At 39.7% G+C, this 14,537-nt stretch overlaps 1 long non-coding RNA gene across 3 annotated transcripts in view; it reads right to left on the bottom strand.

Annotated features, from left to right (window-relative positions):
• The window catches only part of LOC139828510 (uncharacterized), a 52,132-nt gene that overhangs the window by 18,777 nt on the left and 18,818 nt on the right, over positions 1 to 14,537 (bottom strand). For all 3 annotated transcript variants that reach the window (XR_011740190.1, XR_011740191.1, XR_011740192.1), the window contains exon 3: positions 12,028 to 12,166. This is a non-coding gene — a long non-coding RNA (uncharacterized lncRNA). The remainder of the gene's footprint in view (positions 1 to 12,027; positions 12,167 to 14,537) is intronic.

Genomic DNA, 14,537 nt, shown 5'->3' with positions numbered 1-14,537 from the left:
AAGGGAAAAAGAAAGGAAGGGGGGAAATCCACAAGCCTGAGGAGAAATCCAGACTTTTAAAGGCAGGCCTGGAACAGATTTTTGATTGAGCTGTGGATACTGACTGTCATCTGTTAGAAGGACAGAAAGACCAGCCCAAAAAATGAAAACATTTGTGTGCTTAAGTTGACGACCAGCTGAACTAAACTGGCACTAAGTCTGATATCTAGTATCAGAATGAAACAAAACAAACATATTGAAAAGAGCTTATTAAATGCACCCAAAGGAGCAGTGAAACAATGAAAGAAAGGAGAAGCGGAGATACTAAAGAAGTAATTAAAGGAAGAAATTAATTGTTAGGTGGTGTTTGGAATTGAAAGGGAATTACCTAGAAATACAGAAAGCACCTAACAAACCCTCCGACCCCTTTACTTTTAATTACTGATATTGCAAAGGCTCTTCAATATGCAGTTGTTTAAGCATCATCTGGGAAGATGTTTTCATGTGAGCAAAAGATCTCTTTATGCAGATAAAGATCAATTTATCTGTGGCAACCAGATACAATATATCAGGTGAGAACCGAGCACTCCCGGGTTTTGAAGAGCCACAGTAAAACAGCGAAACACAAAGAATATTCTGCACGTTCTCCTAGTCCAGTGGCACAGACACAGGATTTGATCTTCCCACGTAATGTGTGGTACTGGGATGACTTGGGTGAAAGTGACGATCGCTCTGAATCATAGAGCTGCGAGAAAAATGTATTGCAATCTTTCAAAACCTTTTCAAAACATCGCCAAATAAAGTCCTAATGTTCCAAACGGGATGAAAAGGGCCAGCTTTCCCTGTGGGTTTCCAGAGAGGAAAAACAGGAGTAAAATGCTACTAGGGAGACAGTAAACGTCTTAATTTCTGTTTGTGCCTTTTGCCCAGGCAGTTGCAGCAGACAGTGGGGACAGCAGACATGCATAGGTTGAGTATTTCCACAAGGGTTACAAATGTCATGCTAATATCATGCTCCCCTTGCAATGATTCAACAAAACACTAAAATATGAATGTGGATTTAAACACTTGCTTAAGAGCTTTCCTAGAGCTGGCTTGTTAGGCTCAAGCCAGGTAGTGAATGGATGGCTCAGTCTATGGAGGCATTTGCTTTCGGCAGCAAATTTAGCTTCAAGAGAGTCACACAAACAGCTGTGTTAATTTCCCCATCGTGATAATTTTCCTAATTGAAATAAACTCCGTTCTTGGACCAGCTGGTATTTACTGGATTGCTAGACCCAGTTTGCAGGGGCAGCGTCCCCAGCAGAGGAGCCGCAGCTCCCCGAGCTCTGCTCTCGGCGCAGCGCTGGCACCTTGTTCCGAACCAGCCGTGTGTGACCGGCTATTGTCACCCGTCTGCTCTAAGAGGTCACTTTTGTTGCTGTCCCACCGCAGAACTGACCTCAATAGTTTTTCTGTGTGTGAGCCAGGCAGAGACAACTCTCAGCTTTCCTGGGGATATATGTTATATGCCATTCTCCTAAGGTTATACTGTTCTGAATGCTTAGTTGGAGTTTCATTTTTTCTCCCTTTTCTCCAAGGATAACAAAAAAAATCCCCAAAGCTGCAAAAGCACGCCTTGAAATTAATGGTCCTGGCGGGTTTTACACACACAAGTGTACCATGTCAATCTATTTCAGACACTACATTCATAAAAATATGACATATTATTTTAACCATTTTAATGTGCAACTTAGTATTTTTTAATAATTTTAAGAATTCCTTAATATACACTCTTGCTTGATTCATAGCAGTAAGTTCGTTAAGCACAGATAGCCACTATACCTTGAACTGGACCTTTCGTTTCACTCTTTAAATTTAAACAGAGCTGCTTTCACATGTGAACATGAGACTTTCTTTCCTGACTCAGGATAGGACTGTTTTTGTAAAAAGGCAGTTTCCACTCAGCTACTTTCCCAAACCTGCAGACATTTTAAACAACCACATTTTCTCAATACCATAATTATGACCATTTATCCTTTTCTTTGAATTTTACAAAAAACTTTGAGTCAACACCACTTTCAGAATGCTTTTACAGCATTATTTACATGCTGCTCCATAGGATCCAGAGAGAAATTGCATTGTTTCACTGCTCTAGGCAGCATTACAAATGATGCTTTTATATCAATATACTTAATGATTCAGAAAAGTTTCCTTCTTGGTGTCTTTGTGGTGTCTGTCATTAAGTTCTGAAAATCAAGACAGAGTAACACATAGGAAATGTAAAGAACTCTGTGAGTAGTTACGTATGTTCTACTCGGATGAGCATTTGAAAAATTCAACCAGGAAAAAGTACAATGTTCCTGAAGTCATGATTACCTTTAGTGCACACACACTTTAAATAGACCTGTATCAGCCTGAATTTAGAACGGAGCAGGGCAGACTCAGGCTTACTTGAGGCCAAAGCCTTCTCTAATAATGAGATTTAAAAAGCAGAGCTGCAAGCTGAGAAATTATCCTGCCTGCAAGACCAAGGAAAACATACAGAGACCCCATTTCCCTGTGCCACCCTATGCAGCTCTGCCTGAATTCAGAGTCCACGGGCAGTTGTGGTGTTCCTCATCCTAACTCATACCTCATCCTAACTCTCTTGTATATTATCCTATATAATTTCCTAGAAAGCAGAGGCACAATTCTTTGAATCTTGTCACACTGGCAGCATGGCCTCGGGACTCTTTGGAGTACAGACGGGAGATGACACAATAGCAGAAGAGAGTTGTGCCGGGCAGAAAAGCAGCATAACACGCGAGGAAAGCAGGTGAGGAGCAAACCCGTGAGCAAGATGTTTGTTTTGGAGTGGAGAAGCAGCAGAGGATTCAAAGGCACCAGGCACAGCATGTAAAGGAACACCGAGGGCTGGCTGGGCAGGGAGTGCCTCTCGGTAATGCGGTATCGCGTGTACCCGTAAGAAATCGCACCTACGGTACAAAGACATTTGAGTCATTTACATAGCTTCATCAGCAGTGCGAAATGGCTCCTTGTGGAGTCAGACATTTGGAAACAGATAAAGCCCGTAAAGAAAGCTTCTTTTCTCCCTAAGAGATTAATGTAGATGCGAACACATTAGGGCTGTTTAAGGGAGAGTATTCTCTTTGACAGATAACTGGGATTGGGAATATTAGATTACCAAATAATGGACCTTTTAAATTCTGTCATCATTACTTATCAGGTACATTAGTTTAAAACCTGCAATTTTGAACTTAGCATTATTGAGCTTTTGAAAGATTAAATTACTGAGCTTTTGTTTGTGAATGGCGCTGTGAAATTTCCTGAAAAGGATAGTCCCCGTCCTTCATTGTGTAAATGTGAATGCCAAATAACATACTTTATTGATATTTACAGACACACAAATGATAGGACTAATGCACCTTAATGTCTGTCTCCCTGACTGAAAAGGCAGAGCGTTGTTAGATAATATGGTGCACTGTATCTCTTTGTAAACCCATTTGGAAGAGTTAAGTCTTTATCCCCCCCTTCCCTTCCTGAAAACCTTATTCTCACAAGTAGCTTTTCATGAGCAGGTTGGAAGTATGGGCTTCCTTCTTAGAGCCACCATCTTTTTTACTCATTAAGTAGGTCAAAAAATACATAACTTCAGGCTATGGGGATAGCTTATAGGTGTAGGTTGGCAAGAGAGTCACCCATGTCCAACACATGAAAAAAATTAGCTATTTATAAGCACATCCACAGTTTGGTTAAATAGGGAGGACAAAGCTCCACATTCATTAGGTGACCAGTCTCAATCAAGGGTTTGGGAACAAAATACCCAGCTGCCTGTGAAGCATTTTCCTCCTTGGCTTCAGGAGCAGGGTGATTCTGCGAGACCTGTTCTAACAGCCACCGCAGGGTACGTGGCCACTCCGACAATACGGGTACAACGCTGCACACAGCAATCTGTGACCTCCCTCCTCTTCCTCACACTGAATTGTGACCCTGAGTCTTCAGGGCAGGATTTTCAAAACTAAATAAGGAAGTTAATCTCACAAATCCCTGAGACATAAAATGCAAATTGGGCATTTTCCTTATACCTTTGAAAACTCCCACCGAGTCTCTCAAAGTTGTTTGGCGAGAGCAAGACTTTTTATTTTCTTAAAAACTTTTCAAGCTTTTTAAGGAGTCAATGGAGTAGCGAGCCAATGAACATAAAGAGTGATAAGCTACAGCCATGAAATGCAAAAGGAACATGTTTGTGAGAGTACATGTTTGTTTAATGAGGTAGGTACAAATTATGCTCATAAAACAAAATCAGAGAAAAAGAAAAGATATACTTTAAATATCCCTGACTCTCCATTAGACCCCAAATGTAGGTACCGCCTATACCCAAACAACTCAAAACACTTGGAAACAGTTTCAAATACATTTTGTTTCGGTTGTTCAGTTTTTATGGTTTTGTGTGTGTGTGCCTTTTTTATTTTTTTTTTTAAATTACCATGTTTTTTCTCGCCTCGGAGATAAAACCTGTTATATTTGAGAGCCAGACTTCAAATAGATGAATGTTCTGTCTATGTTAAAAGCAAGCAAATTATTTCAAAAACAAAGTCTCTTCTTCTGAATGATGCTTTCTTCCCTCTTCCCCCACAAGTGAAGTTTACTTTCAATTCAGATGCATAAAACTGGACATCTATCCAACGCATCAATTCAGCTACCAGCGAGGAGCATACTCTAGCTACAATATTCATGAATGGCTTATCAGGCCAAGCTTAAAAGCTTTCCAAACTCTTGTATGTTCTTAGGTGTCTTTGACACAGAGAGAAGCTTCATTGTTACACTTGGATACTTGTAAGACTTGCAAAGTGTCACACAATCATCAAAAAAAGCAATCAGATTACTCATAAAAAATGAGTTTCATTCTTTCCTTAAAATGGTATTACTCTTCTTGGCATTCATTGAGCGAGGGAAAGCTCAAAATGATATACTTGCACTTATTTTTAATTTAGAGAAATTACGTTGAATTTCACCTAAATTGCTCCAAGTATAATTTGAGTCACATGGCAAATACATTTTTTTAGAGATTATTCTGCATTATCTATTTATTTGGCTCCTAAATCATTGACTGTACATTACTCTGTACTGGTACATTTAAAAAGATCCTACACATGTGCAAAGAAAATAAAATAAAGCCAAAATGAGGATACTGATTTATTGGCCCCAAATTAATAAAGCCATTGATTGCTAAGAAGAACTCTAGATTATGAGGCTGCATCATCATTCTGTATGACATAAGGGTTATGGGTGTTTTAAGTTTTGTGCAAAATGAAATGAGTCAGCATGGCTCATTCCAGCCAAGGCTAACATTGCTTTTGTATTTGGGGAGCAATGTGACTCTGAGACCCACAAATGCTTTTTCTTGCTTTTACAAGCTCTTTTCATTATGCTAAAAGCTCATTACCATTTTAATTTCTACATCACGATTCTCATTAATTGCTACTGAATGAAAGGCTCAAGGTTTGAGCTGTGTGTAGTGCTAGAGAGCTTCCAATGAGCACCATGAGAGGTTCTTTCCACAGCGTGCGGCAAAGTATTCAATGGCTCAGCTGTTGAGTACAGAGCCCCAAGATAAGGGTGATAAAACTACCTCCTCTCTGAGCAGTTGTTCATGAGGTTTTTGCACCTTCCTCTAAAGACATGGGTAGAAATGGATGCTAAGATCCATCACAGGATCGTAAGATTAGTTAGTGGAACCAGTTCTCTCTGGGATCCTCCTTAGAGGGATAAGGTGGTGAATGTCTTCAAATTACAGGCAAGCAGAACTGTTTGAAGCGAAGATGCTCAAGATGAATGGGAAAATAAGTAAACTCCTCTACATGATCTTATTCAAATGTACAGAAATCTGTTTAAAGTGCACATCCCACTTCTATGGTCCTCGAACAGTTGTGTAAGCATTTCAAGCAACATTCTGTCGACATGTACAGTGCCACAAACACCCAGTACCATTTACACAGGCCAAAAGGCAAGATCATCTCCTACACAATAGAATTTCACAATACTACAGTGAAAATGCTGTGAAAGGAAGGAAAACTAGCTTTTCATTGCTGTCCCTCCTTTGACCTTCTCTTCTTCCACTCCTACAAATATTTACATGCAGAACTGACCACATGAAGAGTTTATCCTGTGCACACTGGCCTTGCAGTGCCCAGCAGTAAAAGCCTTCGGCTACAGACAGAATGTGTCGTGCGCACCTCACATGAACGATACTGACACCACAGCTATGCATAAGGCACTAGCAATGTTATTTATGTCTATTAATAAAGAGTCTTTCAGATAATGAATGACAAATGTGCTTTAGTTCAGGACACACAATAGAAAGATTACACACTAATAGCAACAGCCAGGAAAGAAACGTGATAGGCAGGGACAAAGAAGATTAAACAAGAGAGACAGAATTTGAAAACGGCAAAGATGCAAGCAAATATTTGTGCAGGCTAGCTAATGTCAACCTACCTCTGCTGAGCCGGGGGGGGTGGTCCCCGAAGAAGGACCCTGAGCCCCATCCCGTCTGTCCCTTGAGGGGAACAGGCTTAGCCAGCTAGACAATGGCCAAGCACTTTGGGGAAGAGGAGATATTTCTCAGAAACATGGTTTAGAGTGAAGTCCTCAAAGAGATATTTGAGGCACTTGAGATAGTTTAATAAAAAGAACTTAAAAGCACAGCTGCCAGGGTGCTGTGCTGGACAGGAGTCTCTGCGGTGAATTTTGAGGGAGCAGAAATGCTGACACAGTTTCTCTCAAGTGTTTGTGTTTTGTTAGATGCAGAACTAAAATCCAGCTAAATAAAAATATTCCACTTGAAAAAAAATAAAGTTTATATTCAAGCCTCAAATGCCTGTGTTTAAAGCTCAGGTAAACGCGAAGGCAAAAATGGAGCAGACGTTATTGGAAGACAAGATGCAAATTACAGAGTCTAATCTCTCTGCAGCAATCAGCACACTCACTTTATCTGTTTCCATCTGTCATCTGAGCTTCAAGTTTACAGGCCGTGTACTGTCTGTTCTGGAATCTACATCGCCGATGAGGCGAGAGTCTCCTCCACGGAGATAACCCGTCTTTTTATTTGAGGAGAAAGGTAAGGCAATTTATTCACAAACATGCGGGAAAACTGAAAGCTTTTCTGTCTGTCTTTGCTTTTCAAAAAATATCACATGTGCAAAGTTTTCTCCCAGAATGGTCTGGGAACACAACTCCGAAGTTCATAAAAAATGGTTTTGACTAAATAGAGTTTGTGTCTGATGGTGCTGTGAATGGAGCTATTAATAAATGTTATTAGAAAGACCATTAGATTAACAATCTTTTCCAACTACTTTTCCTGTTAGCATGGTTGGTTTTTTGTTGGTGGTATTGCCTATTTTTTTTTCCCCTGGTAGCTCATAAAACTCACATTTATAGAGTCTATTGTATTATTAAATAAAATAATAAAAGCATAGCTGCTAGGGTGCTGTGCTGGACAGAGTTGTCTGTAGTGAATTTTGAGGGATCAGAAACGTTGATATTTCTGAGCACTGAACACTATTCGTATAGTGAATTTCAAAGGCTTTTCCTCATTTTACGTGAGATTTAATTTCAACATTTCAACATTTCAACAATTGTTCTGTGCTTGCAAAAACCACAGAGAGTAGCAAATCTGGAACCAGTCACTACCTGACACGAGACACAAAGATACAAACCTGTGCTGCCTACACTGTGGGTATAAGGCATTTCTACCCAAGTCCACCGAGTGGGTCATCCCATAGAATGCGAAAGGCAGAAGTGTGAAAATCAGACCTATCTAACCCCTAAAATCAGATCTGCATGGAATCCCTGTTGGCTTTCTGACTGTCTGAGTGGCCATGGCTGACTTGGGTATTAGATCTAACATGAAAAAGCTGAATTTATACATCCGTAAAATGTGTGAACCTTTCCATTTATGCATATATACTTTTTGCAAATAGAAAAATCACTTCTGAAACACAGTCTCTCTATGAGAAGGTCCGCGATGACAAATCTGAAAAAAAGTGCCAAAAACTTGAATAAAACAGATTAGAACTCGTAAGCCCTCTGTGCAACAGGTGTGAAATCTAGATTCAATGTGCATTATATTACCACCTGTGCTCATCTGATTCTGGCCAAAACAATATCCTCTGCAGGTGTGCACACGCAGGAATGTAACAGTGCTTTAGAGCAAGGGGAGAGAGTGGCAGCTTTGGCTGAGTCAAAGAACATTTAGCTGAATGCCAGAGGATGACCAGGTCTGTGTGCAGAAATATCTGGGACCCACATGCGGGCACAAACACTGAGGAACACCTTTAGCCAGCTCGCTTGCTCCGTGTACTGCTGCTGATCCATCTGGAAATGATGTCACATGCCAGTTGCAATATTTCCTGGCATTAATAAAAGGATTAATTAGACAAAGAGAGTTGTATTTATCATATTCATCATATTTATGAGGTGATTCTGACATTTCTTTTTCTCTTCACTTTTTTCCTTTCTGCTTCAGTAATAGCTGAAGAATGCTGATGAGATACTAATTACAGTAATCCAACTCTAAACTGTTCCCAGTGGGTGAAGTCCAAACCCAAATGAAAGGGGTTTGGATGGAGAAGCTACACATTTCACCAGTGATCCTAGTCTCTCAGCTTCTGTGGAGCTCCAGGTCCACCAGGGAAGTGCTCCTTGCTCTATGACTACATGATATTCCTTCCTCATCAGTTCAATGTTCATTAAAAACTGTGGGAGAGATCCTGGAAGACTCTTCTTAAACCTGCTGCATTATTTCCTATAGGGAACATGCCATTTATATGTCTCTCGTTCAGCTGAGATAGGTTCTCAGCAACATCTCTTCACAGTGACCTGCATCACTTATCCACAGCTTTTTGGACAGTAGGGCATCCAAGTCAGGGGGAGAGATATACTTGGAGCATTTGCAAGACTTTGTTATTCAAAACACAGTTTGAAAATGGCTGTAGGAATTTAATTAGAAACTTCCATTAGGAGATTAGATGACTAGAACAAAGAAAACCAGTGAAAAGGCTTCTTATTAAAACCAGTAGCACTGCAGAATATTGATAACATAACAAAGGAATGAGTGGATATGCATAGCAAATTATTAAAGGTTACAGATAAATGTCCAAAAGTTGCTTAGTTTCTGGTTATCCCAGTATATACAGAAGCCATTGAGACACGATGACACTCAGTCCCTGCTCCTGCAGAATACTGAGGACAGCCAGAGCTGTCAGAGCACAAAGCTCAGCAGTGCTCTGCATTAGGTGTTTGCATCTTTTCAGCCCTGGTGCATAAATGAACCAAGAACTAATTCATACAAGCCTACAGGTTACAGCACAGATTCTATCCACAAAGATCAGGAACTGTAAACACCTCTGATGAATAGTCATGCCAGGCAAAATTGGAGTTTACGCCTGGAAAAGGACTGGAGTGAGAAGAGTCTCAGCGCTCTGTGACACTACAGAATCCCTAAATACCCTCGCTGGGTGACACCAGCTCAGGTGAGCCTCAGTCCTACAAAATTCTGCCCAGAAAACTGTCTTGATGGAGTCAGAAACTTTCATAGGGAAACAAAAAAATAAATAAATAATTTAAGATCAAACTTCGACATAATTTGAATAAGTTCCCCTTCCCGGAACTCAAATGAGTTCTTGCCACTCGTGGCCAGATTTTAGCATCTGCTTACTCCAAATGGTCCTACTGTTTCCATCCAAGATGAGTCCACATTCACTGCAGCCATTAAACCCCAACTTCTTGCCGTTCTGCCCTCTACAAAAATCTGATCGGTGCCTAGTTTTACAGTTTACACAGCTAGGAGCACAGTCTTATTTAAATCATTCTTTGTGATACAGCCTGGCCCACTTTTGAATCTTCAGTTTTTCAAAACTCAGGCAAAAGCAATGTGTTTACAGTATGTATGGAACAAATAACTGAGGCACAAAGCATCTTTCTTTTCAAAACAGAAGTGCTAGATTTTCCCAACCATCAAGTGTAAGACTGTTCATTATGTCTACATGTCATTGTAATATGGAGCTAGCCCAGGGCTAATTAGCCAGCAAAGCACTGTGTTGATGCAGGTATGTTGCTGTCACTATACAAGTTAGGTCATGCAGAGTTTGATCAGGTACCTTTGCATGATACTTCAGAAAACAGGGAATGATGAATTGTAACTTTTTAAAATGCCTTGCCTACCAGGGATATATAAAGTCCGTTTCTCTGAATATAGACCAACACACACTCTATTATTACTTGAGAAAGTAATAATAATAACCCAGACAAAACCAGTACACGAGTTGGCACACACTGCCTACCCCAGCCTGAGCCTTCTCACAACCAAAGACCCTCGAATTTTTTTCACGTTCCAGTGGAGCCCAGTGAGCCAGCACGAACCACCTTGTGTCCCCTTGCGCTGCTGGAACAGCCTCACTTTTCAATTCCAGACCCTTCGTAATGACACTAATGTGACTTCAAACAAAGAGTCAGCTTTGCTGGAGATTAATAGATCTGCAGTCACCTCCGTATTAGCTAAACTGTAATACCTGCTGTCCTGCTAACGCAGAAGCCAAAGCAGTACAGCCAGAAACTGGCAATCGCAACAATTCGACAACTTGTCTCTACAGAAAAGTAAAAACCCGATAAATTAGCACACAAAGATTTACAGAGACAAGTTTCCTCTTTGTTAATACAAGACAGCATTTTAATGGTTACCAGTTACTAAGAGGTTAAAAAATTTGAATATTTCCAAGAAAAAGTAAGGGTATTACAAGATGAGTAGATAGCTAGATGGATGACTGTAAAATACTAGAAAATTGCTGATTGCTTTGCTAAAGGGCAGAGGCAAATTACAATCATTGTCTTTTGTTCTTGTGAACCCAAGGCATTTTTATTTTTTTTTGTACTCAAGTTATTCTAAAATGAACCATATAAGAAGCTGTGATGTCCCGGGAAAAAGTGAGTATAACCCAGGACATTTAAATGGGTCATGAAGCCGTCCTGAAGCAATACTGAAACACCCCAATACATTTGCCTGTTTCACGGGCTTCACGCGCTCTGGAAAAGGCTAGAGAACATGTCATTTTAGCAACACTGTAGTATCTTAAGGTCAATGTTATGGTAACACAAGCTTCCTCCCTTTCATCGCAGAAAATAAATTGTATGGCTACTGCAAGATAAAATCCCATCCAGTTCTTACACTCCTTGCTGATGAAACTAGGTGGAGTTACCTGCTTAGAAAAGCAAGGAATAAGGAGGAGGAGCATGTAATGGATGCAGAACAGCTCCAAAATAGACCTTTCTTGGTTAATATAGGATTCCATAATTTTCATTATCCTGCTAAAACAAACCAAGCCCCTCAAATCCAAACATCACAACCCCTTTACCTTTTCAAAAGCCTGTCACGGTTCCTGAAAAAATTCTTTTGATAATACTGTGACCACTCCTTTCAGAAACCCAGAAGACGAAACAAACTTTTCTCTGAAGAAAAATTAAACCACCTCCAGTCTGTGAGGCTGTTACACACAAAGAGTACAGTGCATTTCCACAACAGCTATAAGCTTCTCATCCTAGCGGCAATGTGGACTAGAATGCCTTTTTATTTTATCACATCCTTGTTTTGTCATGAAGAAGTGCAATGATTTCATGCAAAAGTATAATAATTCCTGGGACCAGCACCCTATTCTGGCCACGGTTGAGAGGTCCCTTGAGCTGAAGCTCAGCAAAGGAAGGTTTGCTTTACCCTGGGGTCTCCTCAAAGCCCTGCTCAGACAGGTGACACTGGGGAAAGCCAGGGTGGCACCTGGAAGGCTCTCCTGTCACCATTCCTGAAGGTGACAAGCAGGTCCTGAAGCAAAGGGCCACCCTGGGGAAAACTGGGATCTTTGGAAGGCAGCAGCCTCTTGGACCCCTATCTTCTTTAGGCAAGAGTTCCTTGAAATTCCACTCAAAGTAACTCTTGTATTCCCCCAACCACACAATATCTGCTTTAAGCTTATGTTTATATGGTAATATTTAAATTATAAAGCACTATCCTCTCACCTTTAGGTTCCTGGCTGGATTCAAACTCTCCTCCGATGGGAAATGAGTTTGGTGGCCTAAGCTGAGTCTTGAGTAGACAAAAGTCCTTATCTTCAAACTCCAAACATAATTCAGCACAACATGGCATGATTGGAAGTCCCTGCTCAGGAAAAGACAAGGAATGAGTTTGTGTCAAAAGTAAATTACCTATGTAATCAAATCAATACTGAATTCAAAGTGGAAATATCAAAATTATCAGGTGGTGCTGTGGAGACTGAAAAATTGCTGTTTAGCACAATGTTTTCCAGCCATATACAAAATGAGAAATGTCATTTAGAGCAGATAAACTACACAGAATGAGGTCAAAGCTGCAAAGAAGCATAAGCTGAGAATCTTAATAAATTAAAGAATTCCCTTGAATAGCACCTTATCTCGCTTAGAAGAACTCATACACTCTGGAACCATGCGTCCTCCCTTCTCCCAGGTACGAGGTGAAGAACAACCATGATCTGCATCTCTGATACATTTGAAGATGGCTGAGGATATGGTAGAAATATCATTTAGAAGCGAGTCCTTACACAAATTTGATGAGTTTAAAACTGGACATTGTGGCAAAATATCAACAGATGAAATAACATATCTTTAAGTTACAAGAGATTCAAGAAACACAAGTACAGTTCTTAGGTGGGAGGGGATAAAAAGATGTAACAGGCTGTGAACCTCTTCACCTGCTGATAAAGAAAGTAAAATAAAAGCATGTATTTCTGAAAAAAAAATGTAATGTTGTGATTCTTAAACCATCTCCTGGTCAAGTTAATGTGGCATTAGATATTCACTTCTTCCCTGCCTGCTTGCTTTATAGTCTCTACCCTTTACTCGCAACAAAATGGATGACAGTTTCATTGCAGAATGAGATCACTTGTCCAACTTTGAATTACTGATCATAAAAATATCAGTTATTCTTTGAAGGATTGTTTGAACACTCTTTTTTTTATTATTTATTTTTTATCAGCATTACTGTTTAGTGCAACATACACAAGGGGTTGAGGGGGGAAGTGATGGTGGAAAGAAATCAAACCTGGCTGAAGAGCTATGAGTTTGCAATACCCTACCCATACAAACAAGCTTCTATCGCAGTTATAGACAGCAGAAATAAAAGGGAGCTTTTTGGCTCACAGCTATAAAAAAAAAAATTATCATAGTGATGAAGTTCCTCAGCCATCAACAGAGCTGTGATAACGCTGTTTGATGATGATTTTCCCATGAATGTTAAACAGCCGCCACTGCGGAGGAAAAGGAGCTTATCTGCACCTAATACTGATCTCTAATTCCTGCCCTTCTTGAACCATCCATTTTCTAACAGCATTAACTGACAAATTTACATCCCATCTTAATGCTGCTAAAGAGGACAGGAGATGAAGAGTAAATGACAGCAGTGTAATGAGGATGGCTTTTTTCTCCTTTCTCTTTAATGGCTGAAGATTTACACAATTGTCTGTAAGCTTATATAGAGAGCTTACCTGAACCTTTTGCCAGCATGGATTCAACTTACAGGAGCTTTTGTTAACTAAATACACATAAATATTTTTAAGGAGGTTTAATATTGTGACTTCAAAGAAAGCTAAAAGACAGGATGAGAAAAAATATTTTTTAGCATTTTGATTATGGATAAAAATTGCTCACATTTCTTTCTTAAGCAGATGCAGTTGTATATTTCCAACATACAAAAATCAGATTTTAATAAAAATTCTTTTTCTGCTCAAAAATACTTTCCTTTTTTATAACATGTAGGAGAACAATCATTTTTCAGGTTACAGAATTTTAGTGAAGAATTATCTCCAAAACTCAGAAACCAATGGTTATCCAAATACATTATGTAGAGCTGTTTTGCACGTGTCACCCACAATATGGATCGCTTTCTGATCATGGAGCTTCCATCAGAACAGAAGGCACTGCTCTGCATGGCAGAAAGGAGGGGAAGAATGGAATGTTCTAATATAGGAAACCGCAGCAACAATACTTGGCCAGATTCAGTCCAAGTATTCCTATACATCCAGATAATAGCTGCAATGGAAATTAGAACCAGTTCAAGATGTGCTGTTGCTATTTGAAAGGCTCTTGGTCTGGCTCAGGCTATTGCTGATATACAACAGACTAAATTTAATTAGGAAGATTTTTTTTTAAGATAGCCTTTTTTTTTTGCCCTCAGTTCTTAATTTACTTCATATATATTATTTCTCCAGGGTGTGCGAGAATGGCTGTAGTTGAGAGGAAAAACACAAAATATTGTTTAGAAATGCAAGGGTGGAGGCTTCAACTCCTGCTTCATGAGTCTGTCTGAAAGAAATGCAAGAAAGGGGACTTGATGTTTTTTCAAGGAATTTTGTTATAATCTATTAACTCCTCAGAAATGTCAGTGTTTGTTGAATACTCATTGCCACGTTTTCCATATCAACCATGTCACACGTATTTAATACATAGAAAAATATGCATCTATTCTTGTATGGCTATCTATACACACACACATGTAA

The sequence above is a fragment of the Patagioenas fasciata genome, chromosome 8, assembly GCF_037038585.1.
Source record: "Patagioenas fasciata isolate bPatFas1 chromosome 8, bPatFas1.hap1, whole genome shotgun sequence".
NCBI lineage: Eukaryota > Metazoa > Chordata > Aves > Columbiformes > Columbidae > Patagioenas > Patagioenas fasciata.
Note: the sequence above shows the minus strand (reverse complement) of the source record. Positions and strands in the feature narration are given on the sequence as shown.